The sequence below is a fragment of the Camelus dromedarius genome, chromosome 2 (genome assembly GCF_036321535.1).
Source record: "Camelus dromedarius isolate mCamDro1 chromosome 2, mCamDro1.pat, whole genome shotgun sequence".
NCBI classification, from domain to species: Eukaryota; Metazoa; Chordata; class Mammalia; order Artiodactyla; family Camelidae; genus Camelus; species Camelus dromedarius.
Window position 1 is genome coordinate 120,612,283 of NC_087437.1, and position 26,918 is coordinate 120,639,200.

The 26,918-nt window shown below is 55.9% G+C and overlaps 1 protein-coding gene and 1 long non-coding RNA gene across 5 annotated transcripts in view; one reads left to right on the forward strand and one right to left on the reverse strand.

Moving 5' to 3' along the window:
• Positions 1–12,115: 12,115 nt before the first annotated feature.
• Positions 12,116–21,235, reverse strand: LOC105106084 (uncharacterized). Of its 2 annotated transcripts, XR_010377537.1 has the most exons (6): positions 20,968–21,235; positions 16,917–17,035; positions 16,598–16,683; positions 16,249–16,426; positions 12,702–12,853; positions 12,116–12,428 (listed from the first exon to the last, which is right to left on the reverse strand). It is a non-coding gene; the product is annotated as an uncharacterized LOC105106084 (long non-coding RNA). The 2 variants fall into 2 exon arrangements; XR_010377535.1 differs by having other exon boundaries at positions 12,116–12,853.
• Positions 21,236–21,411: 176 nt separating this feature from the next.
• AGPAT3 (1-acylglycerol-3-phosphate O-acyltransferase 3) overlaps positions 21,412–26,918 on the forward strand; it is a 78,631-nt gene continuing 73,124 nt past the window's right edge. The window contains exon 1 of one of the 3 annotated variants that reach the window (XM_064476457.1): positions 21,412–21,548. The gene's annotated coding sequence lies outside the window, so the exon portion shown is untranslated. Of the gene's footprint in view, positions 21,549–22,951; positions 23,091–26,918 lie in introns of those variants that run through there. The other 2 variants (XM_064476460.1, XM_064476465.1) reach the window with 2 other exon arrangements.

The window sequence follows — 26,918 nt, forward strand, 5'->3', positions numbered from 1 at the left end:
AAGCATGGGTTTCAACTGCGTGGCTGCGATCATTAAACTGTGCCCCAACTTTTTAAAATAGATTTATTGGGAGATAGTGCAAACATACCAATGTGATATGCACAATTCAATGGCTTTTAGTATATTCACAGTTACAGGTAAACATCACCACAGTCAATTTCACAACATTTTCATCACCTTGAAAAGAAACCCCTCCCCATGGACAACCAGGAAGCACTTTCTACATCAAACTCATGTTTGCAATGGCTTTAAGCATAAATGTGTCAGATTCCTGTATTTTTAAATACTACTAAAAAAAGTACCCTCCTATATGGAGAATGGTAGAGAACCCAATGACCGCATTAAAAATGGGGAAATAAAGGGGAAATTTTCAAGAAAATGAAAAAGAGGTCCCAAACCCATTAGCTACCAACCCTCTCACCCTCCCAGCCCACCCTCACCCTAGGAAGCCACCAATTCACTTTCCGTGTCTAAAGAACCACCTCTCCTGGGCTTTTGGCATAAACGGAATTGTGTCGTGCGTGGTCTCTGCCGGGCTTCCTTCGGTCAGTGTGATGAGGACTGACCTAGGGGCCCTCGTCCCGGGACCCATGCCTTCAGATGTTAACCCACCGCAGCGCCCTGCTCGGGGTCTCCAGCAGCTCCTGCCTTCCTCGGGTGAGGCTGAAGGCTCTCCTTGGCCGGCGAGGCCCTGCCCGCCGGGGTCCAGCTCCCATCCCACACCCCTGGCCCTGACCAGGCGCCTGGCTGCCCCCGGGTCACACCAGGGACACGCCCACCGTCCGCGCGTGCGCACTCCGCGGGGAAGCGCTTGCCGCTGCCCGGCGTTCTGCGCATCTAACTGTCGCATCTGTTATCTAGGTGACGCTCTTCCCTGCTAGAACGTCAGCTCCGCCAGCGAGGGGGCCTGTCCTCTTGGTCCCCTGCCACAGCCCCAGCTCTGGCACGCTGTGGATACAACCAGCGTTTGTTGGACAGATCAACTAGCCCCCAGGTCCTCAGACTTGGCCCCATTTGGACGTGGGCAAGTTAGTGCCTTCTCCTCCCCACATCCCCACCCCGCTAGTCTCCCGCATCCTCCTCATCCCTGCAGCCCCGTAGGATCAGCGCAGGAAAAGCTGGGACAGAGGCTTCCCGCCAGTGCTGTCTCTGTGACACGCTGCATTCGTCTGACTTCAGGACGGAGGCCGCTCTGCCTCTCCCATGTGTTCGGCCCCCCTCAGTGAATAAAGATGCTGCATCCATGCACCAGTCAGTTATAGCTGCATAACAAACACTGTGGGTCTGTGGTGCTGTGGCTTATGCCGACTCACACTCATTTATTGCTCACAAGCCTGTGCTGGCTGTGGGCTGGCAGACGTGGGCTCCGGGAGGGGCTCAGCTCCGTCCCACGTCTTCATTCTTGACCCACCAGGAGTCTCTTCTCACTACGGGGGGAAGGAAGCTCTAAAGGGGCTACCGGAAACTTGCCGGCCTCGTACAGCCCAGCCCAGAGCCGGCTCAGTGCTTTCCCTCCGAGAACCATCAGCAGGTCTCGTGGCCACACCCCATCCTCAGGACAGGGGAGGTTATTCCATCACAGGAAGGCCAGGAGGGGAGGGTTTGTGGACAAATGGTCCGACCCACCACACAGGGTGAGATGGTCAGCGCAGTGCTGTTGGGAGGATGGGGGAGGCAGGAGGGAGGTATTTTGTCCCCAGGTAACATCTAGGACCTGGACCCAGACTCCTGACTTCGGGCTGGGCTAGGCCTCGGGAACCCCCAGGTTATAGCCCCTTGGATGCTTGGAGAGGTGAAATGATGGTGGAGAGGGAGCCAGGGACCCAGGAATCAGGAGGGGACTTGGGGACGAGACTGGGCTCTGCAGGCGGTTTCTTTTCCTTCACATGAATCTTTAATCAAGTGGCTGATCCGAAGATGCTTTATCGGGCTGGTCAGACTGCAGCCCAGGGTGATGACAGGTAATACCAGGTGTCCAGTGAGTACCTGCCCTGTGCCAGGCCCTGTGCTGAACACAGAACGCACATCAACTCCTTAAGCCCTATGACCCACCCAGGCAGCTGCCCTCATCACCCCACCCTACAGACCAGGAGACTGAGGCCTAAGAGGGTGAGTGCTGTGTGGGAGCCCCCCCCACTTCCAGCAGGTGAACGTGGGCCAGGGATGGACCCCTGCGTGGCTCCCACTGTGGGCACAGCTGGTGTCCAGGAGGGTCAGGCCCCCACGGCCTCCCTGAACTGCTTCCATCTCCTGGGGAGGGAGTCCCACGCTGCAGGCTGGACCCTTTAGTCTTGTAGTCCGAGGAGGAACCGGACAGTGATGGCATCTGCCCTGCCTCGCGGATGGGGTGGCATTTGAGATGGGCAATGTGTGCTCACTGGGAAAGCCACAGGAGCGGGAGTGGGACTGTCTGTCACCAACCTGCCCTGGGCAGGGGTCGTAGGTGACCCCACAGCTGACCTGTCTGTCCACTGCTGCCGAGGGCTGGCAGGCGCTGGGGGCTCAGGGCTGGGCTGGGACCTAATGGCAGCTCTGATCTATCCCCTTTCTGATGCTCCCAGCAGAGTGGGGTTAGGACACACGCTGTCAGGACGTAAGGATGCCACCTCAGGTGAAAAAGAAGCAGGTGGAGGTTTTGAGACCTACATGGCCCAAGCTTGCAGCGTCCCGTGGACATGAGGACCCAGGTGTTTCTGCCTCCTGGTGCTGCCCTGGCTGGAGACTGTTCCAGCCGGTGCAGCTCAGCACACCTGCTGGGAAAGCCCTGTGTTTTTCACTCCTCAGAAGCCAGATGGACCCCCACCCAAAATTCATTTCCAAAATGGAGACTAATGGCACTGCAGTGCACCCATGGGGGCCAGAAGGTTTACTTCTCCTGGGCCTGGGCTTTGGGGGGAGAGTGAGGGTGGGTTCCTGAGCAGGTCTGAACACACCCTCAGAGCCGGGGAGGTGCTGGCTGGGGTCTCGCTGCATGTGGGGTTCGGCTTGGGGAGGGTTCTCCTGGCTGGTGGGCTTCATGCTTCCATCCTGCACCCAGGGAGGGAGCCCCTCTCGCCCAAATGTGGGGCACAGGGGGCAGCAGGAGGGGTGGGCGTGGAATCAGGCTGAGTCAGGCCCCAAGCATGGACACTGCTGCTGCCAGAGCCCAGGGACAGTGCCCTGGCCCCACGGGACCTGGGGGTCCACCATACTTTTTGTGTTTCAGGCCAAACCATTCGCTTTCTGCCGTCTGCGACTTGCTTCTTTTTTAAAGGTCTTTTGAAAAATGTTAACAGAAATGCATGGCAGCCCGTGTGGAAAATGGTACTGCACTTCCTCACGGAATTAAACATAGAATTCCCACGTGATCCAGCAGCCCCGCTTCTGGGCATAAACTCAAAAGAAGTGAAAGCAGGGTCTCAAACAGAGATTTGCACACCCATGTCCACATCAGTGTTACTCACAACAGCCAAGGGGTGAAAACAACCTAAGAGTCCACGGATGGACGGATGGACAAAGAAAAGGTGGTCCATCCACACAATGGAATATTATTCAGCCTTTAAAAGGAAGGACGTCCTGACATGGGCTGTAACATGGATGAACCTGGAGGACGTCATGTTAGTGACATAAGCCAGTCACAGAAGGGCAGATACTGTCTGATCACTTACATCAGGTCCCTGGAGGAGACAGACTCACGGAGACAGAAAGCAGGGAGTGGAGGGCCAGGGGCCGGGGGAGGGAGGAGGAGTGAGTGTTTAATGGGGACAGAGTGTCTGTTGGGAAGATGGAAATTCTGGAGACGATGGTGGTGATGGTTGCCCAACAGCGTGAATGGACTGAGTGCCACTGGCTGCACTCAGCTCCCAGTGGGTAGAATGGTAAATGTCGTTAGTGGTAAATGTCGTGTTACGGATGTTTTACTCCAATGATAAAGAAGAAATCAAAAAAGTCAGCAGGAGTGTGGGAAAGTTTTCCATCTCCAGATCTGCAGGGCTCATTATGACCCCCACCCCACTAGCCTGCAGGGAGGCCTGTGAGCTCCGGCTCCTGCCCACAGTCACAGCGCGAAGTGACGCTGCCAGGCTTTGGGTGCAGCCTGTCTGGGGGAGGGGCGCCTCTGCCCTGCCCGCGGAGTCTCGGTGTCCTCCGGATGGAACTGACCCTGGAACCTCCCAGGGTTTCTGGCTCCCTGGGGATGGGTTCTGGGAGCCGGTCTAGAGAGAACATGTCTTCCTTAGGGTGCTGATGGGTGGGGCCATCCCTCTGGATTATGACACAGGCACGAGGACTGATGCAGGCCTCAAAAGGGGTAGAGGAAATGGAACTTCTGATTCCTGACGTCGGCGCCTCCATTCCGTCGTTTAATTTAAGGTTCACAGGGTGCTTTCCTGCCCGGCCCGGTCCCTTCCCTGTCCCCAGGCCCTGGGGACACACCGCCCTGGGCGTGCTCCCTAGGATGGCTGCAGCGTGAGCGCCACGTGGCCCCTGGGGAAGCTCTGCATGCACAAAAGCCACACTGTCTGTGTAACTGCCAGGTAAACACGTCTCCTCCGCACACGCCTGGGGCCGCTGGCCCGCCTTCCAGGCAAAGGATGGCCCGTGCGGCCGTGCGGACAGCAGCCCGGGACCCACAGTCTTGGACAGGGCACAGCCTTGCAAGTCGGCGCAGGGAACATTTGGCAGCTGAGGGGCAGACACACAGCCAAGATGGCCTCACTGTGGCCTCAGGGTCAAGGAATCCGAATGATGTGACCGGGGCACAGCTGGTCACCTGGAAGAGGGCCACCGGGAGGGTGGAGGACCGGGGACAGGAGCCCTGACCCTGGTTCATCGTGACCCAGCAGCTTCAGCCCTTTCCGTGTGTTGGGTGTCACCCTGGGTGACTCATTTTCTGCAGCGGGAAGGGGGGTGTGCAAGGTCCTGACGACCGGAGAGGACGGTGCCTCTAACCCCCGAAGTATCTGAGTCACAGTGGCCACCTCGGGTCTGACCTTGGAGGATGCCTCTGGACGCCACCGAGGCCACTGTTAGCCCGTTAACCACAGGTTCGTGTCGGACACCTGCTCTGATCGCCCCACATGGCCCGGCGTCTGTCCTGCCCACCTGACCCCTCCCGGCCACACCTGGCCCAGCACGTCAGCCTCTCTGTTCTTCACCTGCTGCCTGAGCCTCCTCCCCACTCAGGCTGCTGCTGGCCAGCTGGGCTGGGTGACAAACGACACAAGTGTGGTCACTTCCCAGGTTCTGTGGTCTGGGGCCCAGGGTCTCCAGAGCTGAGGTCTAGGTGCGGGCTGGCAGCCTTCTAATCCAGACCCCGGGCTCCCTCCAAGCTCACGTGGCTGTTGGCGGAGTTCAGCTTCCCCGGAGGCCACTCAAAGCACCTGCCATGGGCCCCACCCTCTTCAAACGCAGCCACAGAGCATCTGGCCCCTGTCAAGTCCCTCTCATTCTTCGGGACTCTCTGGTTCTCTGCTCTGGCCTCTGGATCCAGATTCAAAGGCCCCTGTGCTCAGATTGGATGGTCTCCCCATCTTAAGGTCGATGGTTGGGGCCTCAGTTACACCTGCAGGGACCCCTCCAAGCAGCACCCGGGTGGGTCTTGGATGGAGTAGCCGGGAGGAAGGGAAGGCACCCCAGGAGTGAGCATCTCGGGGCTCATCTCAGAATCCTGCTGCCACACCGTGCACAGTGGCTGCTCTGTGGACACTTGCTGAGCAGGTGCGAGAAGGCAGAGGCGGCCGTGACTGGGAACAGTGGGATCTGAGGTCCGTCTGCCTTCTGCAGACACAGTGGGGCCGGGAGTGGGGTCTCCCAGGCTCGTGGCTGCCCAGTAGGGAGCGGGGCTGGGGGTGCAGTGGAGTTCATGTCCATTTTCTGTTTTACCCTGTGAAGGACCACTGCTCTCCCACTGCAGAGGAAGGGGCCGCAGCTTGGGGGAGAGGGCTTGCCCAGCTGCCAGAGGTGACGCAAGCTGGCTGGCGTCAAATGACAGAAATGCTTCCTCAGGGTGCTAGAGGCCAGATGTTCAAAATCCAGGTGTGTGCCAGGCCGCACTCCCTCCAGAAGCTCCGGGGAGAATCTGTCCTTCCCTCATCCAGCTTCCGTGGTCCAGGGCTCCTGACTTGTGGCTGCATCTCTCCAGGCTTGCCTCTGCCTTCCCGCAGAGGCCGGCTTCCCTCTGCGTCGGTGTCCTTTCTTCTGTCTCTTATACTCTTGGCAGGAGCTGCCCACCAGAACCGCACACCCAGGACTCAGTTAACACTGGCCCGCCCCCAGCAGCCCGAGGCCAAGTCCCAGGACCCTGCCCCTGCGAGCGCCTGCTTGCAGAAGTGAGAGTTTAGTGTCCCCACCAGCGCGTGGCCACAGGCTCGACCTCCTGCCTCAGTGCACTTACTAGGGGTCCACGTTGCGGCTCCTCCTCGTGAGACGTGTGTGTGTTTGCGCATGTCTAACTCTCAGGCACCTGAAGGCCCTTTCTCTGTCGTCAGCAGGAAGGACAGGGCTCTGTGACCCTGTCTCGGGGGACGGTCGAACCCTGACTTGACCCCGCAGCCAGCAGGCATGTGATCACACTCCCGCGGCCCACCCCCGCCCCTCACCCGGGGAAGTTGTCCTGTCCCCGCTGGCCCCCTCCCTCATCCTCCCTTTAAAACACCCTCCGTGTCCGCTGCACAATCCGAGCGGAGCTCAGCCTCTGCAGCACGTACTGAGGAACGCAGCTCTCACCGCTGCAACCAGCGTCTGGCTTTATTTGTGATGGAATTTTTTTTTACAGTAATCAGGTTTTACTGTCATCAACAAAACCAAAATATTTCCATCATAAAAAAATTAATGTTTTACTCTTTAGGGGTTTAAAACTCAAGCCTTTTTGTGGATTCTTGGGGGGAAATGTGTGAACAACGCCCTGGGCACAACAGGGGAGCCCGTTCCCGGGAAAGCAAGTAAACACCCGCCGCGTCTCCCGGACTGCGGCTGCGGCGCCTGTCCCGCAGGCCTCCCACTGCACAAGGCATCCGAGGGGCCTGGAACTCAGCCTGGAGGTGGCGTGGCGGCGGGCACAGCTGACCTCGCACAGCCATGTAGGTGGTAGGTCGGTAGTCCAGGCTCTGCAGGGACTCGGGGAGAGAGGAATGGGGAGGGAGGGACGGCTTGATGAAAAGTTCTGGAAGTGGACAGTGGTAAGTCGCGAATGCTCCCAATGCCACTGAGCTGTCCACTTCAAATCGATTAGGACGGTGAATTGCATGGTACATGTACTTCACCAGTTTTCCCCGTAGGGAATGGAGTGGGTCTGCCAGCACTGGAGTTAGAACCGTGCGCCTCCCTCTCTCTCCCGAGAGGCACGCCAGTCATCCTGCCCCGTCCTTCCCGTCCCGTGTGCAGTGAGGCCAGGCAGGGGCGGGGCTGCTTTGCGGCTTTCCCTCCGGCCCCCAGGTGGCAGGGGCTGTGCCTCCGCGAGGGGGAGGAGCCCTTCTTGGATTCTCTCCCCAGGTGCCAGAAGCCGCCACAGGGGCCTCGCTCAGTGTTTGCAGGTGAGACCCTCTCCCTGTGGGTGTGGATTTGCCCCTTGGGGACTCTGCCTGCAGCTATATTTGGGGCTCCCTGGAGCATGAAGATCTTCGTCCGCCATCATCTGCAGGATGTTGGTGGCTGGTGCGGATTTGAATCCATGACTGTTGCTTGAGACCCTCCCGAGAGCTGGATCAGGGTGGGTCCCGCCTTTCTGAAACTCCAGTCAAACGGTGTGAGCCGTGGGGGAGTGAGAACTCGCACAAACAGCTACCATGTGCCCCAGGGAGGGAGGCCTCCCGAAGGGATAACCCCCCAGCAGCTATGCAGTTACAAGTGCCCCGAGCGCAGAGGGAGGGGAAAGAGAGGTGTGCGTGTTTGTGGAAAATGTGTTCCCTGTAAAAGCACCGAGTCCTGGTGTCAGAGACCCAGGAGCTGCCTCTCACTAGTTGCAAGACTTCAGGCAAGTTGTGTGTGTTCTTTGAGCCTCAGTTTCCTTAACTGTAAAATGGGAGAATGATTGTAATAAACAAATAATTCCTACTCATGGAGTGTTTATGAGAGGCGCATGCTCATGACCATCTCACTGGGCCCACGTGTCCGGATAAACGGTCCTGTCCTCCCACGGGATGGGCCCCTGCATGTGGGAGGCACCTCAGGGCCCCCTCCCCAGCCGGGGAGCCCCTGAGCCTCCTGCTGTCACAGAGCACAGGCAGGACCTTGCGGGAGGGGGATGCTGGCCAGTCACCGGCGGGGAGGGGCTCCTTGGCGGCCTGGGCAGCCTCTCGTCTTACAGACGGGACTGAGACCCCCCACGCCACTGTCATGTGTCCTCCAAGGACCCTCAAAATGAGTTCTTGCCAATTCAACTCCGGGAGAAAAATGGTTTTTTTCCTCGTTAGATATACGGGTTTCCCTTACGTAGTTAGAAAGCAAAAATCCGTTAACCTAAGGCCCAGCACTTCAGGCAGAGCCTGGTGCTCCCTTGGCCACACGCACTTTCTGTCTGTGCTTTTCTAGTGCTTTTTGTTTTTATGGTTGCTGGCCTTCGAAAATGCTGTGGTTTTAAAAGGACTAATTCTTCATTATCAAAGTGATCCAGAAATGCAGTCTCCCTGTAAAAGTTTAAACATGGAAAAGGGCAGCTCAGGGAGCTCCCGTGTTGGTGACTGTGTCTGCGTGCCAGGCGGGGCGTCGCACCCAGCTCCTCGGGGACAGGAACTCCATGCTCAGGGCCCTCGGGCCTTGTCTGTGCGCTTTTTCATCTGAGTGTTCACTTGTGCCCTTTGTGATACGGTGGGAAACATGGAAAAGCCCCAACAATTACAGAGAAAGGTTCAAGTCCGTCTATCGCCCCCAACCCTGGCCTCTTTCTCCAGTGTTTGAGAGCTGGGGTGGATCTTTCCAGATCTTTCTCTAAGGGTTGCTATAAGGTGGCTGTGTTCATACTGTGCCTGTGGTTTCTGCAGGTGTCCCCCCCATAAATGGCGTCATATATACAGCACGCGTCACTGGGGTATTTGTTTTGTGTATCCAGCTCCACGCATTGGAGATCTTTTGAAATGTCAAATATCAGATGCTGTTTGGAGCAACGCCGACAGATTTAATCCAGAGTCAAAGCCCCTCCTCGATCGGTCTTCTGCCCGCTGCCCTGTCTCTGTTAGCAGACAGGGACGGGGTGACGTAACCCAGCCAGCGTTTCTATTTTGCCCGTCGCCTTGTGTGCATTCCTGGGGGATCATGCTCTCTGAGGACCGGAACTGTCCCCAAGTCCATAACTTTCTTGGTCTTTAAGAGAAACATTCGCTGGAAAGCAGCAGCAGGCTTTGTGAAATTCATAGCTGAGCTCAAAGGGCCACCATCCAGCCGCGTGGGTGTCCCTCCTGGGCCCAAGTCAGTGCCGCAGGGCGAGCCTGCGCACATTACCTGTGTCAGAGGCTGACTCTGGACGCCCACATGTGGACTGTGAGCAAACAGGCGGTACCCAGAGAACTGGCCCCCGGCAAGGCAGGGCCCTGGGGGCTGCAGAGATCTGAGGCTTGAGGAGCCCTCGGAGAGTATTGGATGCAGGTGGGGGCTGGACCAGTGGAGGCGGCAGGAAGTCCTCTCACCCCAGTGGGGACAGTGCCAGCGTCTGGGGAGGTCAGCGGGGACAGAGAGGAGGGTGAGACCAGGGGTGAGAACCTCTCCAGAGAAGCACAATAAAAAGGTTCTGTCCTGAGAGTCAGCTGGCCTGGGTCCCTGTTCTGGGACGGGTGTGGGTGGGCCTGCGAGCTGGGTGCCCCCAGCCCCTCCCCTGGCCGAGGACTGCTTCAGCTGCCTGGCCCGGAGGTCCAGAGCGGAGGCACTGCCGAGTGACCATCTCGCAGACCCCGTGACCCTGGAGTTTTGTGTCCTGCGTGTGCTTGTCACCGCCGACAAGCACAGAGATGGGCCGTGGATGAGGAGCCCGGGGCCTGGGGTGAGGCTCACTCAGGTTGTGTCTACAATTGTCAGGAGCTGTGGGTTGAACTGTGTCCCAAAAAGAGACGTATTGAAGTCCTGACCTCTACTTGTGACTGGGACCTTATTTGGAAACTGGATCATTGCAGATGTAAGAGTTCAGATGAGGTCACCCTGGAGCCAGGGGCCTAATTCAAGATGGGGTCCTTCAGTGGAGGCCGTGCGAAGGCCCAGACCCAGGGAGGAGCCCCATGATGACTGGAGCAGGGCCTGGAGTGATGTGGCCACGAGCCAGGGGACCTCTGGATTCCCCAGAGCTGGGAGAGGCGGGGAGGACCCGCCTCTGAAGCCTCTGGCAGGAGTGCAGCCCTGCGACACCTTGGCTCCAGACTGTAGCCCCAGAGCTGGGAGAGGATGGAGCTCTGTTCTCAGCCCCTGTTGGTGGTGCTTTGTCACAGCTGCCCCAGGACACTCATACCTCAGCTAACTAGTGTCAGGAAGCAGCTTTCCTGGCTTGTCCGGACCCGTCCCCACCCCCTAGACGCCCCTGGAATGTGGAAGCTCTGCACAGGCACATCCGTAAACCTGTCCTCTTGCCCCAAGGCCACCACAGCCAAACAGACTGCACTGGAGGCAGCCAAGGAAACAGGTAGCCAGCAGTGTAGACACAGACCCGTTTCCAAAAGAACCCAGGGCTCTGGGCAGGAAGCCTCCCTGTTGGTGACCTTCTCGGGCCTCGGGAGGCCCAGGCTCCGCAGACCCAGCTCCCTTCCTGCTCCTGCAGCTGCTGCAGCCTGGCGCTCACATTGCTCAGCTCCAATGGAAAGGACAGATCAACCCTTTGTCTACACTGGGGGCCACAGTCGTTCCCTTCTGGTCCATCTACGCCAGGCCACTGACCCCGTGCCCTGGGCCTTCTCAAGCTGGGTCCTGGCCCCCAGCACCAAGCTGAGGCCTTGCTAGGTCACATGTGTCTTGTCAGGAAACTTTCAATGGCCTGGAGTTGAGTGCCTCTCGGTCCCCACATCACCACAAGGTCAGCTGGGGGCTGCAGAGGTGGGACAGGCCCCTCGGAAGCTCCCAAGTTGGTGCCAAGGCTGCAGGCCCTAGGGGCGGCCCTGGGAGGGGGTCAGGGGCCGGGGGGGAGGGGAGGGCAGAGGCAAGTTGAAGCTGAGGCCGGGGGGGCCTCTGCCAGGAGCTGCATCCTAGCTGGGCGGCGGGCAGCCTGGGGGGAGGGGCTTATTCAGCTGTCTTCACCTCTGAGCCTGGAACCCTGGCGTCTTCCTTCCTGAAACAGACCCCACGTGGAACACACAGGTCAACCTCCCACGGGGCTTTGGTGGGACCCGAGGGCCGTGACCCCGATACCCTAGGATGTGTGAGTTGTCCTGACCTTGAGCGGACATCAGGCACAGCTGCCTCAGGATGTGCACTCTCACTCACCTCCAGAAACCAGCCCTTCCGACGCCTCAGGTCCCTTGATGTCATGATACACACACACACGGGAGGTGACAGCGGGGCCTCGTCACTTTATCAGAACATTCTCACGTCAAGCCTGGAAGTGGTGCAGCCAGAGAGAAAGGCCGACTGGACACTTCCGCACCGCGAGCCTGCTCGGGCTTCACAGGCGGCATTCATCTCTCTGAAGATAATGACGTTATGGCGGAGGGTGAGGCTCAGTGGTAGAGCACGTGCTTAGCGTGCACGAGGGCCTGGGTTCAATCCCCAGTGCCTCCATTAGAAGAAGAAATTTTTTTAAAAATTAAAAAAAAAAAGAAAAGAAAAGAAAAGAATGATGTTGGTTCTCTTTCTCTCACCTTTGGAGACAGCCTGCATTCTGTCCACGGAGTGCGTGTCTCCCTGAATAAACAGACTTTCGTTATAAACAAACAAACAGAAGTAATGATGTTCATGAGAGCAAATGCTACACGGATATCTGTAATTTTATTTCGCTACAGGCAGTTTGTAAATTGTGTTCTAAGCTCTGTAAAACAAGCACCGTTTTCACATCAGATTCCGTAATAAAATGAGACCTGTACCCCCACAGGGGCAACACTCCAGGGCCGCGTGAAGCTCTGGGGCAGGAGGCCAGGGCAGGGCAGCGCCGAGTCAGGGAACGGCCCCACCAGGCAGGGGGGCTGGCCGCTACCTGCTCACAGCAGAGCCGGGTGCGGGGGTGGGGGGGGGAGGAGGCCGCGAGCCCCAGCGGGGCTGGGGGCATCTGTCCAGCCTGGGCCCGGGCCCGGGGGCGGAGCCCGTTCTCAGCAGGCAGCATGCTCCTCGTACTCAGCTCCGGGCCGGAAGGTCTAAACGCCCAGCCTTGATCACTTCTACACGTCGGAGTCCTGTACCTCTCCGTGGTGGAAGGAGGGAGGCCTGGGTGTGGCCTCCATCTAGATGCCAGTGTGAAGGCGGGTGTCACTGGATGTGATGGGTTGACCTGCGTCCTCTCACAACTCGTATGTAGGAGTCTTACCCCCGGTTCCTCACAACGTGGCCTTGTTTGGAAACAGGGTCATTGCAGACGTTCTTAGTTAAGATGAGGTCATCTGGAATATGGTGTCTTTACAAAAAGGGGACATTTGGACACAGAGGGAAGAATATGCACACAGACAACCCCACGTGAAGATGGAGGCAGAGGTTGCGGGGTGCCTCCACAAGCGTCCCCGAGGATGCCAGCAACAACCCCCCACCCCCACCCCCGAAGCTGGGGGAGGGGCTGGGAACAATCCTTCCCAAGCATCTCCAGAGGGAACCAGCCATGCCGACACCTTGATCTCAGACTTCTGGCCTCCGGACGGCGAGGGAATAAAGTTTTGCTGTCTCTGCACGCCAGTCTATGGTATTTGCTTGCAGCAGCCGTGGGACACACACGCGGGCTTGGCTGGGGGCTCAGGGTCTGAGCTGGGCTGAGTGTGGCTATCTGTGATCACAAAGAAACCATCATGTTCGGTACAGGAAGAGAAAGGATGGCCATTTCTGTCTTCCTGTGCAGCCTTGCAACCTAGGAGACTGGATTTATCTTTATTTATTTTGTTAAGCTAGAGCTCTAGAGCAGAGGCTCTCAGAGCTCAAGCATGCATTGTGTCCTTGGAAGGCTCGTTACAATGCAGGTGGCTGGGCCCTGTCCCAGAGCTTCTGATTCAGCAGGTCTGGGACAAGGTTGGAGAACTGCTTAATGCCCAGTTCTTGTGTCAGGGCTGGTCTGGGGTCCACCTTTTTAGAACGATCAATGCATAAATAATTCAGATCATAAAAACAGTCCCTAAAAAAAAAAAAAAAAACCACAGTCCCTGAGCTTCCATACTGAATGCTGAATGGAGGGAGGAGGGGCAGGTACAGTGCTCATCGACCTCGTCCCTGGTGTTGTCAACGCAGCTGATTTTATTTCATGCTTATCCCACTCGAGGTGCCGTGTGAGGCCCTGTTGCTGCGATCTTTTTTGATCTGCACAACACTTCTAAGAGGTAGGTGCTTTTATTGTCCCCATTTGAAATGAGAAAACTAAGGCACAGAGAGGTTAAGAAACCTGCCTAAGGTCACACAGCTGTAAGTTACAAAGTCAGGACTCAAACCCAGGAGACTGGTCCAGACGGGGTGGAACCAGGTCCTAACTTTCTCCGAGCACGTTTCCGAGGGGCACATGTTACTTCTTGCTGGAGCCAGGAGGGAGGAGAGACAGAGGGCGGAGGCTGCTGGGAGGAGCCGAGAGGAGGCTGGCCTGAGTTTGTGGCTGGCTCACCCTCTCCCCTCTCAGCCCATCTGGAGGGTGAGGGCTGTTTTCTTATTTCAGAGGCCACCAGAAGCTCAGACCAGTATAATAGTGTTGATTATCTCAGTAAATAGATAGTAATTACTTACAATTTGCATTTCAATTTCTGTAAGAAGATTGCTTCTAAATTGCTCTGAAAATCGTCTTTGAGTATTTTCAACATTCCCTCAGCAATTTGATTTACTCTATTAATTTGCAGCTGTAACACCGCATGGGAAAGTGCGTCTAACGCAGAAGCAAATCAGCCCAGGACCTCGGCAGATGACGACCAAGCCCCAGCATGTCCCTGATCACTGGTCCTGGGCTGGGTGTGCAGCAGGGAAGGGCCACGCTTTGGCCGGGGAGAGCAGCCTTGGGTCGCTCCAAAACTTTTCTGTGTTTATTTATTTATTTAAATTAAAAAAATTTTTTTTTATCAAATTATAGTCAGTTTACAATGTTGTGTCAACTTCCAGTGTAGAGCACAATTTTTCAGTTATACATGAACATATATATATATTCATTGCCGTATTTTTTTTTGCTGTGAGCTACCACAGGATCTTGTATACATTTCCCTGTGCTACACAGTATAATCTTGTTTATCTATTCTGTATATGCCTGTCAGAATCTACAAATTTCGAACTCCCAGCCTGTCCCTTCCCACCCCCCGCCCCCTTGGCAACCACACGTTTGTATTCTATGTCTAGGAGTCTGTTTCTGTTTTGTATTTACGTTCTATTTTTTTTTTTTTTTTTAGATTCCACGTATGAGTGATCTCATGTGGTATTTTTCTTTCTCTTTCTGGTTTACTTCATTCACTTAGAATGACATTCTCCAGGAACATCCATGTTGCTGCAAATGGCATTATGTTGTCGGTTTTAGTGGCTGAGTAGTATTCCATTGTATAAATATACCACATCTTCTTTATCCAGTCATCTGTTGATGGACATTTAGGCTGTTTCTATGTCTTGGCTATTGTAAATAGTGCTGCTGTGAACATTTGGGTGCAGGTGTCATCCTGAAGTAGATTTCCTTCTGGATATAAGCCCAGGAGTGGGATTGCTGGGTCATATGGTAAGTCTATTCCTAGTCTTTTGAGGAATCTCCATACTGTTTTCCACAGTGGCTGCACCAAACTGCATTCCCACCAGCAGTGTAGGAGGGTTCCCCTTTCTCCACAGCCTCTCCAGCATTTGTCATTTGTCCTCTATAACTTTTAGGTCATGGAGCCAGGATCGTGGATAGCTGATGGGACCTTGCCTTGCTCCCCTGCCCTGTGAGCGGCTCTGTCCACCCGCTTGGCAGGCACTGCTGTCCTCACTGTGCTGATTTGGCGATGCCCCTGTGTGTCCCCTCACTCCTCCGCTGGGGACTGACTGGGAGCTGGACCCTGAGGATGCCAAGGCAAGGCCAGGGCCCGGCTGCAGGGTGGGCAGAAGAGCAAGGTCCCACCAGCTCTCCAGATTTCAAATTCCCTTTCAATTCTGTTGTCCAAAGGGTGGAGGTCCCAGCTGCGTCCCGGCTACAGTGAACAGAGCAGAAGGCAGAAAGGAGCAGGGGCTCTAGGTGGCCTGGCTGATTAGCATCTCCGCTCCCCCCAGAGGAGGGAGAGTGAGAGCCCGCTTCTGCTTTCTCCATGGCAGCTCCAGTACAGCTCACCTTCCCAGCATCCTCATGTCTATAAGACATAGGCTAATTTAAAATGCCTTTTAGCATTACATAAGGGATGCATGCTTATTACAAAAAATAAAAAAAGAGAGAGAATGCTCATATTATGGGCTGAGGGTTTGGGGGACTGTGTCACCCCCAAATCCATCTGTTGAAGCTGTGTATTCAACATGTGTTGAATGTGACTGTATCTGGAGGGGGGTCTTTAAAGAGGTGATTTAGGTAAAATGAGGTCACTAGGGTGGCCCTAATCCAATCTGAAAGGTGTCCTTAGGGGAAGAGGTGATCAGGACACAGACACACACGGGGGTGACCATGGGGCACACAAGGAGGAGACGGCCGTCTGCACAGCAGGAAAGGAGGCCTGGAAGGAGCTGGCCTGCTGACGCCTTGCTCTGGGCCCTCTGGTTTACAGAGTCGTGAGACAACGGGTTTCTGTTCTCTGAGCCACCGGGGCCTCTGTCCTCTGAGCCACCGGGGCCGTGGTGCCTGGTTACTGCAGCCCTCACAAACTCAGACGAGGAGTAAAGTGATGGGAACGCCCTCCCCGCGGACGCCCGCTCAGAGGTCTCCTGGGAAGCCTGGCTGCTCAGACTCCCAGGTGTGAAAGCAGGTTTGCACCTGCTCATACAGACAGTGTGCAGACGGTGGGGGGCCGGGCCACGTCCCCCAAGGGAGCCTGCCTGCAGCACAGGCTCAAGGGTCCTCCTGGGACCACCACAGCCTTCCCCACCAGTGCTGACAGCAGTCACTCCATTTATGGGGCTCGGGACACCTGAGGGCTGAGCTCCCCACCCCCAACACCAGTCCTCAAGGAATAAAAGGACATAAACGGATTTACCTCACAACTACCCAGTTCCCAGTCTACAGCCCTTCCTGATGCCGAAGGTTGAGCTTACATTTTGATGTGATGTCGTGACCGATGACAGCGGCAAATTGTTCAGAGAGACCTGACCCCGGAGGGAGGCTTCTCTCCTACGCGTTTTCCAGGAGGCGGCGCTGGGCTTGCGTTCCATGCGCTGGGAGGGGTGCGGACACGCTTCTTCCCGTGGGCCAGTGATGCTTCTCCACAGCTCTCTGTTTATTTAGAATATTTGGGGTTTTAGTGTATTTTGTTCCCAGTCGCGTCGTGTCGTGATCTTGCATCTATGCCCAAATTCAACAGCCTCCCCTAGGCCCACCCCAGCCCTCCCCCTCCGTGCTAACGCAGCGGTCTATTGCTTTCTGGAAGCATCTCCTCAGACCCACCAAAAGCAGTGCTTGAAGGCTCCTTCCCCGTTTCTCAGGAGGTGGGCAGCATATCGGGCCTGTGAGGTCTGCTAGAGCTTTCCCACCTGCGGGAGAAACACCAAACCTGCATGGGTGAATTTTTAGGAAAAGCATGAACTTTTTCTTTTTTAACCCCAGAGAACAATTGGAAAAACAATCTGGTGCAAAGGAAAACGTGAACGATTTTGCTCGAGCGTGTGTGCGTCCGAGTTGGGGGGTGCGCAGGCGGAGAGACCTGCCCTTGAGAGGCCCTGCCCACCCCTCTGTGAACAAGCCTGTCGAGGGCGGGGGCTCCCACCTTAGCAAGGAGGCTGCATCACCGTTCGGAGCCGGACACCTGCAGCCTCGGGTCAGAGGACTGCGCATGTGCGCAGGACGCCACCTTTGTCTTGGCCTCACAATTAATCAATAAACAATCTACAACAAGAACAGAAGAAGTTTTACTGGACCCAAACCGAGAACTACAGCCCAGGAGGGCCACCTGCACAGAGGCAGGAAGCACGGCGTTCGGCAGTTTTGCACCTTGTCAGAACAGAGAACAAATATCAAACATGACAGGGGTATGTTCCTTCCAGGCTTCAGAAGAGACAGATCAGCACATACACAGCGAGTCAGGTGGCCTCGGCTTCCGGGGGGGCCTGATCTCTGAAGGAGCACTAGCGTTTACCCCTGTCTTTGGAGCAGACATCCTCCACTTCCGAATAACGCTTTATTTTCTTTCATGGTTAAAGCAGATGTTTGATGCAAGATCCATCAAGTACCGGCCAAATCATGCACAAGCTGGGGGCTTCCCCATACTCCAGTCTGTGAAAATTCCTTCCATCAGGCTGCAGACCTCGCAGGTGCCCTGGGCAAGTAGCATTTCTAAGTGAGGTGTGGTGGCCAGGTCCCTGGGTGGAGTGGGGCCTTTGGGCAGACCACACTGAGTGGGGTTGGGGTGCAAGGGGTTTGGGGCCATGGTAGCACCTGTGAAAGATAAAGGGAGGCAGGACTGGGCAGGCAAAGCCTCAGACCTTGATGCATCTGACTGACGCTCAGAGCAAAGATTGCCCCATAGGATGCTGGGCCATGGGCAGACATGTCCTGGTACCCAGCCCGCTCCGACTGGCTGGCACCTGGGGAGCCCCGATTGGGCCTCCCTGTCTCTGCCCCTTGGCCTGCTTTCTGGCCCAGCTGCCCCGCTTCTGTTTCCCATGTCTCTCCCGTGAGGCTCTGTACAAAGATGCTTCCTACAGTCCGTAGCTAATAGTTCCACGGCTCTTGTTGGAGCCAGCCCTGTGCTCAGGTCGCAGGTGCTCAGTCCCCCTTATAGGACAGCCACACACAGCAGCCACTGCCTTTCACACCTGGCCAACCACACTGCCCTCACGCTCTTCTGAGGTGCAGGATTCAAACTCAGGACTTCACCCCCGCAGGCATGTCTTCCCTGTGTGCAGGACGAGGTCTGTCCTGGGCCGGGCGCTGGCTTCACTGCTCTTGTGAACTTGACTTTGATCTGCAGGCTGGTCAGGCCAAGCTTCTCCCTGTGCCCCCTGTATTGTATTCTCCACTGACATTCGAATGTCTGATGGACGGCAACAGTCTTGTCTGACTCTGCACCTGTAGGCCGAGCTCAGTTTCTCAGCGGCACCTCGAGGATGGGTCTCAGCGTGTGCTGGTAAGAAAAACCCTTTTGTGACTTTTGCCCTTGTAGAGCCTATGTTTAAAATACTATGTATATTGAATATATTTAAAATAACCTGTCTTCTGAAATTCTGCACTTATCGTGGTTCCCTCCTACGTGTTAAACAGGAACCTGCATCACTTACCCACTGGAGAGTGTGTTAACGTGCAGGAGTTAATACGTTTCCAGCAAAGTCATTATCTTAAGTGCTGGTAAATTTCTACATTTTGGGTAGATAGGAAGTTTTGCCTTAAACTTCTAAAAATGCCTGAAGTATCCCCAAGGCTTGTGCTCCCCGGCACACACTTGGGGATCACGGAAGTGCAAGTAGGAGTCTCCTTGTTTTACGGAAAAGGAAACTAAGACCCCAAGGGGTCATGTCCTTGTTCAAGGTCAGAGGTTGGCTCTAAGCCTTGGCTCCCAGCTCCTCCAGGCAGTGGCAACAACCAGATGTCTGTGTCCTACTGCCCTAGGAGCCACCGGCCAGCTGGACGGGCCCCTCCCGGGATTCACGCCTGTACTCCGTGCACCTGAGCAGGGCTTGACGGGCAAGTTCCCGGTGAGTGTCTCAGGGCTGGAAAGACCCCTCCTGGTCTTGGAAGTGGGCAGCTGGCTGCCCTTCCATCTTGGGGTCTCCTCTCAGGCTCTGGTTTACTTGTCTATGAAATGGGATGCTAGCAAGTTCGTCCTGAGAATGAGAACCAATAATGAGCAGAGTGGAGTCCCTCTCCCAGGGCTGAGCAAACGCTCCTGGCAGGTACACAGACCCCACTTGCCTTTGGTTCCTTCATGGCAGAAATCCCCTCACTCCCTCCCTGTGCCAAGTAGCACTGCAGGTAGGCTTGTCCGTTCCCCATTTTAATTCAGCAGGCTGGGACGTGAGTGTCTCTCCTTGCAAGGAAACGTCCTGCCTGGGGCGTGAGAGGCTCCAGCCCTGCAGCCGGGGCGGGTGGGCTGTACACTGATGGTGGAAGTTACGGAGTTTGCTGTGCCTCGTTTCCCGCAAATGTAGAATGGGATGCCAATCATCTCTACCTCACGGCCTGTTTAGATAAGCAGCTGAAAGAACACACTCGTGTGACAGCCCTCAATAAATCTTAGCAGTGACCACATCTCCCGTCATCTTAGCACGTGGGCCCAGGAAGCAGTCAAGGGCTGCTGGGCTGGCTTCCAAGTTCCCTTTTTGTGTTTACTCTGTTTATATGTTCAGACCTGCTTTTCCAGAGCACGTTTCTGCTCAGCTGAGGTCTGAAGATCACAGATTTAAACCAAGTCTGGATTAGATTGCTGACACTTTATGCTGTTGAGACAAAGATAGTATTTGGCGCTGACTGGAAAGCTCAGTGATGAGGTGCGTTTTTATCAGTTTAAAAAAAGTAATTACAAAGTGAGTGCGTATTGATACACTTAGCACACAGTAGAAGGTCCCCTTACCTTGCCCAGCCAACAAGAGTCTCATGTTTGTCCTTCCAGGACTTTCCTGGGTGTGGATGTGCAGATGTTGCTTTTAAATACAGAAAGAGGTTCATTGCATACCCATGGCTCTGCAGCTTCTCTTTGTTTTTTATTTTAACTTGAAAAATCTCAGAAATTATGTAATAGCATGCATAGGATTACTACAATAATTTTTAAATGTTTTAAAATAAAAAATATCATTAAATGAATAGCCTAGTTTATTTAATGGGGCATCTGTTGGTTGTTTCAGGGTTTTTAGGGTAAATGCGTGCTGTGAGTCAGAACATCTGTGTCCATATCTGCAGGTGGCTATGGGAATTTGTCTGTAGGATTTACATGACTGCAGTGGCAGTGAAAAGTCCACGATCTTACAAATAGGGACTTTACACGAACATTGCAAACCATGTCTTCTTTTTCAAGGGTAAGAGAATTGTGAGTAAAACAGGTGCAGGTATGTTTATTTTATTTTAGTCTAGGTGTTTTCTGAAATAATTTGAGGAGGCTTAAAATAAGGCACAGCAGAGAGTGACAGCACCTGGTATTTTAAATAGCTTTGGGATGAAACTCATCCAAGTGCAGGAGGTCCAGCTTGGACCTGAGGGCCTGAGCAGGCGCAGGTCCCACGGAGGCAGGGAGCAGGCAGGAGAGCGGAGATGGCCCTCCGTCATCCTTAACAATCCAGTGGCAGGACAGCCCTCCCTGGCCGCTCCCCGGGTGCCTGATGGGCGATGCAGGCAGCCCTGTTCCGCGGCTCTGATGACTCTCTTCCAGGAGGGGCTGTGGTTACTGACCACAGGGGAGGGGTGGGGCTAGGAGGCCGGTTCAGGGCGACAATCCTCCCCTCAACCTCCGGGAACCCCATCCCCCCAATTCGGGAGGCTTCCTCCAGGGTCAAGTAGGATACAATGTTGCCGGGTGCCAACTATAAATAAGTCAAAGTGCGACGGGGTTGGGTCCTGATCCCCGCGTGGACCGGTGGCTCCCCAGGACCCCCCAACCCCCGAGTAACCCCGGACAGTAACATGAACTGGGGGAATCTCACGCCGGGGAACACCCCCAAGTGCCCGCAGAGGGGGCTCTGAAGAGATGAGGGCTCTGGGCGGTCCCCACTGCCCTCCCTCGCCCTGTGACTCGCCGCCTCCATGCAGTGCCCCTGGCCCTACGTCCAGTCCCCCGTCTGTGTCCCCAGCCAGACCCCCTCCCTGCACCCCCAATCCCTCCTTAGACTCACCTAGCTGAGCCCGCACCCCACGTGCTTCTGGCTCCAAGCTCGCCGGATCCTCCAGCCCCGTCCGTTTCTGGACCCCAGCCAGGCCGCCCACCCCGGGTGTCCCCTTGTTCTCCTACCGCGTCCCCTGTCCCCTGGTGCCTCGTGTCCCCCACCCCCGCTGAACCGCTGTACCTCCCAGTCCCCCTGGCGTATCTCCCCCACGTGTTCCCCCCAACCTCCCCCCCGAGTGTGCCCCTAGCGTGTTTCCCCTGCCGGACTCCGTGTCCCCCTGTCGCCCCCCCCGCGTGTCCCCCACGTGTCCCCCTGTCGCCCCCCCCGCGTGTCCCCCCGCGTGTCCCCGCCGCCCCGCGCGCCGGCGGAACTGTGGGATCGCCGCGCACAGGAAGTGGCGGGGCGGCGCGGCCGAGGGCGGAGGGCGGCGGGCCGGGCGGGGCGGGATGGGGGCCGGGGGCGGCGGGCGCCGCACTCGCTGAGGCCCGACGCAGGGCCGGGCGCGCCCAGGGCCGGAGCGCGGCGGCCGGAGCGGCCCGGAGGCGACGCCGGGGGCCACGCGCGCGACGAGCAGGTGGCGGCGGCTGCAGGTGAGCGGCGGGGCCCCCGCGAGGTCGGCCCCCTCCCCTCCCCGCCGCCGGAGGTCGGGGACCCTCCCCGCTGCCCCTGTCACCACCCCCACCGCGACCCGGGCCCCGCGCCGCCGCAGTGGGCCGGCTGCGCTCCTCCTGCGGGAGGCCTGCGGGCGGACGGGGGCTGGGGTCCGCGGGCCCCGGGCTCCCTCCCGGCCTCCCCGGGGCCCCGTCCGGCCAGGCCCAGGCCTGGTCCCCGTCCCTGCCGGCCCGCCTGGGGCGCTGCAGCCGGGCGCGCTGGGCCCGGGCTGCGCGCGGCCGGGGCAGGGGCGCCCGGGAGGGGCGGGCGGGCCGCCGGGCGACCGGGCTGGGCGAGGGGCGACATCGCCGCCCGCTCCCCAAGGACTTTCGCAGGCCCGCTGCTCCCCGAGGACATACGCGCCCCTCGCCCGCCTTCGGGGCGCTGGGACCGAGGGCCCCGCGCGCCCCCGACCCTGCGCGCTGCGGCCACGGTCTAGTTTCACTTTTTGCTCAGCCCGGAGGGAGGGCTGCAGGCGGGACTGCAAGGGGGTGCGTGCTGACTCTCCAGATTTGACTTTGGCGTCTGGACCAAAGGCCGACGGTGAATCTCCACGGTTCCAGTCAGGTGATGGGGTCAGTCAATAACCTAGGAGCCCCTTAGGAGGAAAGCCACCTCCACCCCCAGGGCCGCCTGGAGGACCCGGGAACCTGGGATTCCAAGGGTCTCAGGAAAAGAGGGTGATGAGCCGTTGAAGCTACCTTGAAAAATTGTGCAGATTTCCTCCCTTCCTCCCTCCCTCCCTTCCTCCCTTCCTTCCTTCCCTCCTTTCAACTTTGAGAAGTTCAGTGAAATAGGGAAAATGCTTTTTATAAATGACTTCCCAAACCTTTTTTTTTTTTTAAAGCACACTAAAAACAGTCTCCTTTAAGAGAATACTAGAGCAATTAAGTCCGTTTTTGTAGGAAATATGATCTTATGAGAAGGGGAAATGAGGGCTGTTCCCCCTGAGGCAGACAGGAATGAGTGGTACCACCCACGTCAAGGGTGACAGTTGCCCAGAGAGCCAGCCCCACCAGTGGTGGGGCTGGTGGGGGATGACAGTGTGCTGGTGCGAACACCTGGCTGGTGCTGAGGGACTAAACCAGGAAGTCCCCAACATGCTTTAAATTAGAGCTCTGCAGGGCCATAATATTCTTTTAGGGATTGCTAATCAATGTTTTTTCCATTTAAAAACTTCCTAAGGGGTCTCAGTGAGATTCTGAACATTCTCTAATTTGATCATTTCCTGACTGCCACCTCCCCCTTTCTAGATAATCCTGACCCCGCCCCCCCTTCCCTCAAAGTTTAGGAGTTAGGCTGTTACAACTCACTTCTGTATCCTTTTCTCAGTCACTCAGGGCATCTTCTTGATTACATTGTTTTAAAAAAAGGAAGTTACATGTGATTGAGATTCTTACACACCCTGGTTGACATTCAGAATGGACGGACATGTGATTGGCGGTCAGAACACACAGGGCCTCTTCTTGGCCTCGGAAAGGGTAGGTGCCTTAATGTTTTGAACCAGACTTCCCACGCACCCAGACTGGTTGTGCTGGCTGGAGGGTGCTGGTCACCCTACCCAAGTGGGACTCTGCCCAGACATCACTGCCCAGTGATCTGAGGCTTAGCAGCAGCCTGGGGAGTTCGCAGGGGCAAGTCGGTGTCGTGGGATGGTAAGGAAGTTGGGGGAGGGCTCCTTGAGCTGCCAGGGTGTGGCTTCCAGGGGCTACTGCTGCGCCCAGGCCAGCCTGCTGGTGTTCCTGTGCTGCACACCCGTCTGCGGGCCCGGCTGGGGAGGCAAACTAAGAGTCCGTGTTTCTTTTGGATGTTAGAAAATGCGTATCTGCCAGAGTGACCTGGTCTGCCCTCTTTTACTTCTGTTTCCGTGTTCACCGGCAGTGGGTCTCCATACACAGGGTTAGTCCTGGACGTGGGTCACCTCGGATGACACTTCAACCTGGGAAAACACAGAGGTTAGTTACCTCCTGAAGGTTCGGTCACAAATCGGCATGGCCAGGATTTAAACTAAGATCCATGGACTCCAATCTTCTCCCCTCATTCGGCTCAAACTCTGTAAACCTTTATCTCTGGTCAAATCAAATGTTGAAATCCTTATAAACAGGGAACATGAGACATAGAAATTGTGTCTGAGAAGAGCCAAATTTACTGCGTTTTCCTGGGGGTGGGGGAGGTGGGGTTAACTTTTCCAATCATATTTGACCCCAAAGCACACAACTGCCATCGGCTCCAGCCGACCTGGCGTGGGAGACACAAGAAGGCGTTTACGGTGCCGGTTAGGGGCCCGGGCTCGCCGTTAGCAGCTAGTCTCTGTCTCAGTCAGAATCCACCTGTGGAAAAGCAGTGGCTTCTGCTCCCCTGTTTCTTCCTTCTCTTGGGCTTTGTCAAACACTCTTAATATTTTACCATGCAAGTTGTGGCCGATTGATACGTAGAGAGCCAAGCATTGGATGCAACTGACCGCACCTGCCTGTTCCTCTTTAACTGATTTGTGCTATGTGACGCGAGACCTTCAGTTGCTCAGCCTTCTCACTGAGAAATTCACGTCACAGCGAGGTTAGACTGAATTTTGTAAAACAATTGCTCAGAAATTCCGTTGATTTTACTCTTGGTTAAGCAAGGCGTGCTCGGGGTTTTACATGAGTTGTTTCCCATTGCATAGTGAAATGGCTATGACTTCATCTGTTGTTCCTAAAACCGCTTTGTAATAATCTTAAAATTAATCCTACATTGCTGATTTCAAAATGTTGCATTTTAGGGAAACATCTTAGTGGTCCATCCTTGGACAGTGTCTCATTTAGTTATTTAGGAGAATTCATCATGTTTTGATTATCTTTGTGGAGCAAAGCTTGAGAAAACTGATGCACAGGTAATCTTGGGGTGGCATCGGTTTCTCTTTGGAGGTGGAGGAGCAGGTGCCTGGGGAAAGTTGGCCCGAGTTCCCACTGCAGGGCTGGAGTCTTTGACCCTGGACATGGGGCTTTAAATGGCCATGTCTTTTCCCAAGTGTAGCCAGAAGGTCACGGATAAGATATATTTTGGAGGTTAGTGCTACTAAGTTGAAAGAAACGTGTCCTTCAGCAGTGACAGGCAGAATTCTCCTCCCTGGCGGGAGTGCTTGGCGTCACTAGGAACTGGGCGCTCGTGGTGGGAGCTGCCTGCCAGCAGCCGGAGGCCTGTCCCCAGGCGGCCTGGGGAGGCCATGCATCATTGATGTGGCTCCTCTCAGTTCCTTTCTGAAAGTGGGTGGGGGATGGAATCAGTGACGGGAGGGACAGAGAGGAGTCCCAGAGCCCGCAGAACGCCGAGCGGGGAGAGCGGGGAGCTCCTCCACCCAGATCTGCTCTCAGGGCGCCTGTGAGCCTGAGGGTCACACACCCGGGGGCTCGGCGGGAGGGGCCTGCATCCCGAAGCTGCAGGAACGCTGGCTCTTTCTCTTCGTCCCATCGTTTGCTGACCTGAAACTTTCTAAGTAGATGCTGACGTTAAACGTGTCCCTGCTTCGAGTTTTATGACAGCAGCTGCAATGACTGCATCTCTGTGGGGCGTTGCGTGTGCTCGTTATGTTGTCTGCTTCTCAGAACAGCCCTGGAAGGACGGGTGCTGCCCTGTTACACAGGTGGAGAAACTGAGATGGGAAAGCCATGAATCTTGATTTCGAATAGAGGTCTGATTGAATCCAAACCAGCTCAACACTCAAAAAGCCCAATCAATGTATGAAAATCTTCACCTTTAAAACAGAAACTCGGTGACTGACTTCACGGAAGTAGTCATGACAAGCCTTTTTACTTGTAGAAGCTGGACTTGGTGACTGGGGTTCAGAAATCCCCCTAGGGTGCTGGGAACAGGTCCGTGCTGGCGCGATGGTGTCTGGGGAAGGCTGGGGGTAAACTCAGCGTATGCAGATTCGCCTGTGCCCGGCTTTTCGTCTGAGACTCGGTGGGAGTGAAGGGAAGAGCTGTCTGTTGACTCTTCTGTTGGTTTATTTTTTGTTTGTTTTGCGGGGGGTGGTAATTAGGTTTATTTATTTATTTATTTTTAATGAAGGTGCTGGGGGTTGGACCCAGACCTGGTGCGTGCCGAGCGCACGCTCCGCCGCTGAGCTGTGCCCTCCCCCGGCTACCGACTGTCAATATGGAGCACGTGCTGCTGTTGGGTTGTGCTTTTCCTGCAGAGATTTCTACTTAGGCCGTGGTCCTAGCTGACTGGAGTGAGAGTGACTGAACCAGTGAGCAGGTGTACCTTGTATTAGGAAGTCGCGCATAATCCTCGTGTTTAGAGAGAAATTAAACAATGGGTGTGCCTTGCAAAGTATGGCTTGCCAGCAGTGATTCTTGCCAAACGAAGACAAGAGGCAAGTTGTTGGTGAATGAAGCTGACATCAGTCCGGGTCACTCGGGAAGGAGGTGCCGAGGCGCGGGGTGCAGGGCGTGTGGGAGGCTTGCTGGGAGGGGCTGCGGAGGCACAGGAGGAGGTGGTCCGACCCCCCAGGCGAGGGGCTGCGGAGTGGGGAGGGCAGGAGGCTGGCCTTGGGCCTCAGAGGCAGCTCTGGGGAAGCCTCCTCCTGGGGTCCCCCCGCCAGGAGTCCCTGTCCCTCAGCTCCCCGCCCTCCCCGCCCCAGGTGAGGCTGGAGGGTGGCAGGGACATGCCCCCATGGCAGGTTCCCTCTTGTGGGGGGTCTGAGTGTGCAGGGTCCATGATGGCCTCAGAGACAAGAGTTCAGTGACTTGGAACCCACACCAGCAGAAGGACAGTAAATTAATCCCAAACCGCCAACAGTCCTGAGCCCGGGCAGCGCCCCGGTTTAGTTTGAGGTCCTGGCGGGGCCGGTAGGTGTTACTTCGGCTCTCTGTGTGACAGGGGTGAGCTGGTCCAGCCACGGAGAGAGGCGGAGGGCTCCTGGGTTCCAGCAGAGACCAGGACATGGGCCTGTCTTCAGCTTCCTGAGCCCAGGCACTTCCCATGGGAACTGAAGTTCCAGAACATTTGTGAGGAAAGCGTGGTCCGGGCTCCAGGCGAGCAGGGCTTTTTCCGGGGCCCTGCTGCTTTGCACTGACATTTCTGTTCCTCCTTTTTTTTTTTTTTTTTTTGAGGTAATTAGGGTTATTTATTTAATTATTATTATTTTTTTAATGAACACACAGGGGATTGAAGCCAGGACCTCCTGCATGCTAAGCACACACTCAACCACTTGAGCTGTACCCACCATCTTTAAATTTTAATGGGTATAAATGTTTTGGGTATAAATATTTCTTTTTTGGTAAACAAAAGCTATGTGTGAAAGTTGTAAACGCAGATCCGACAGGTGC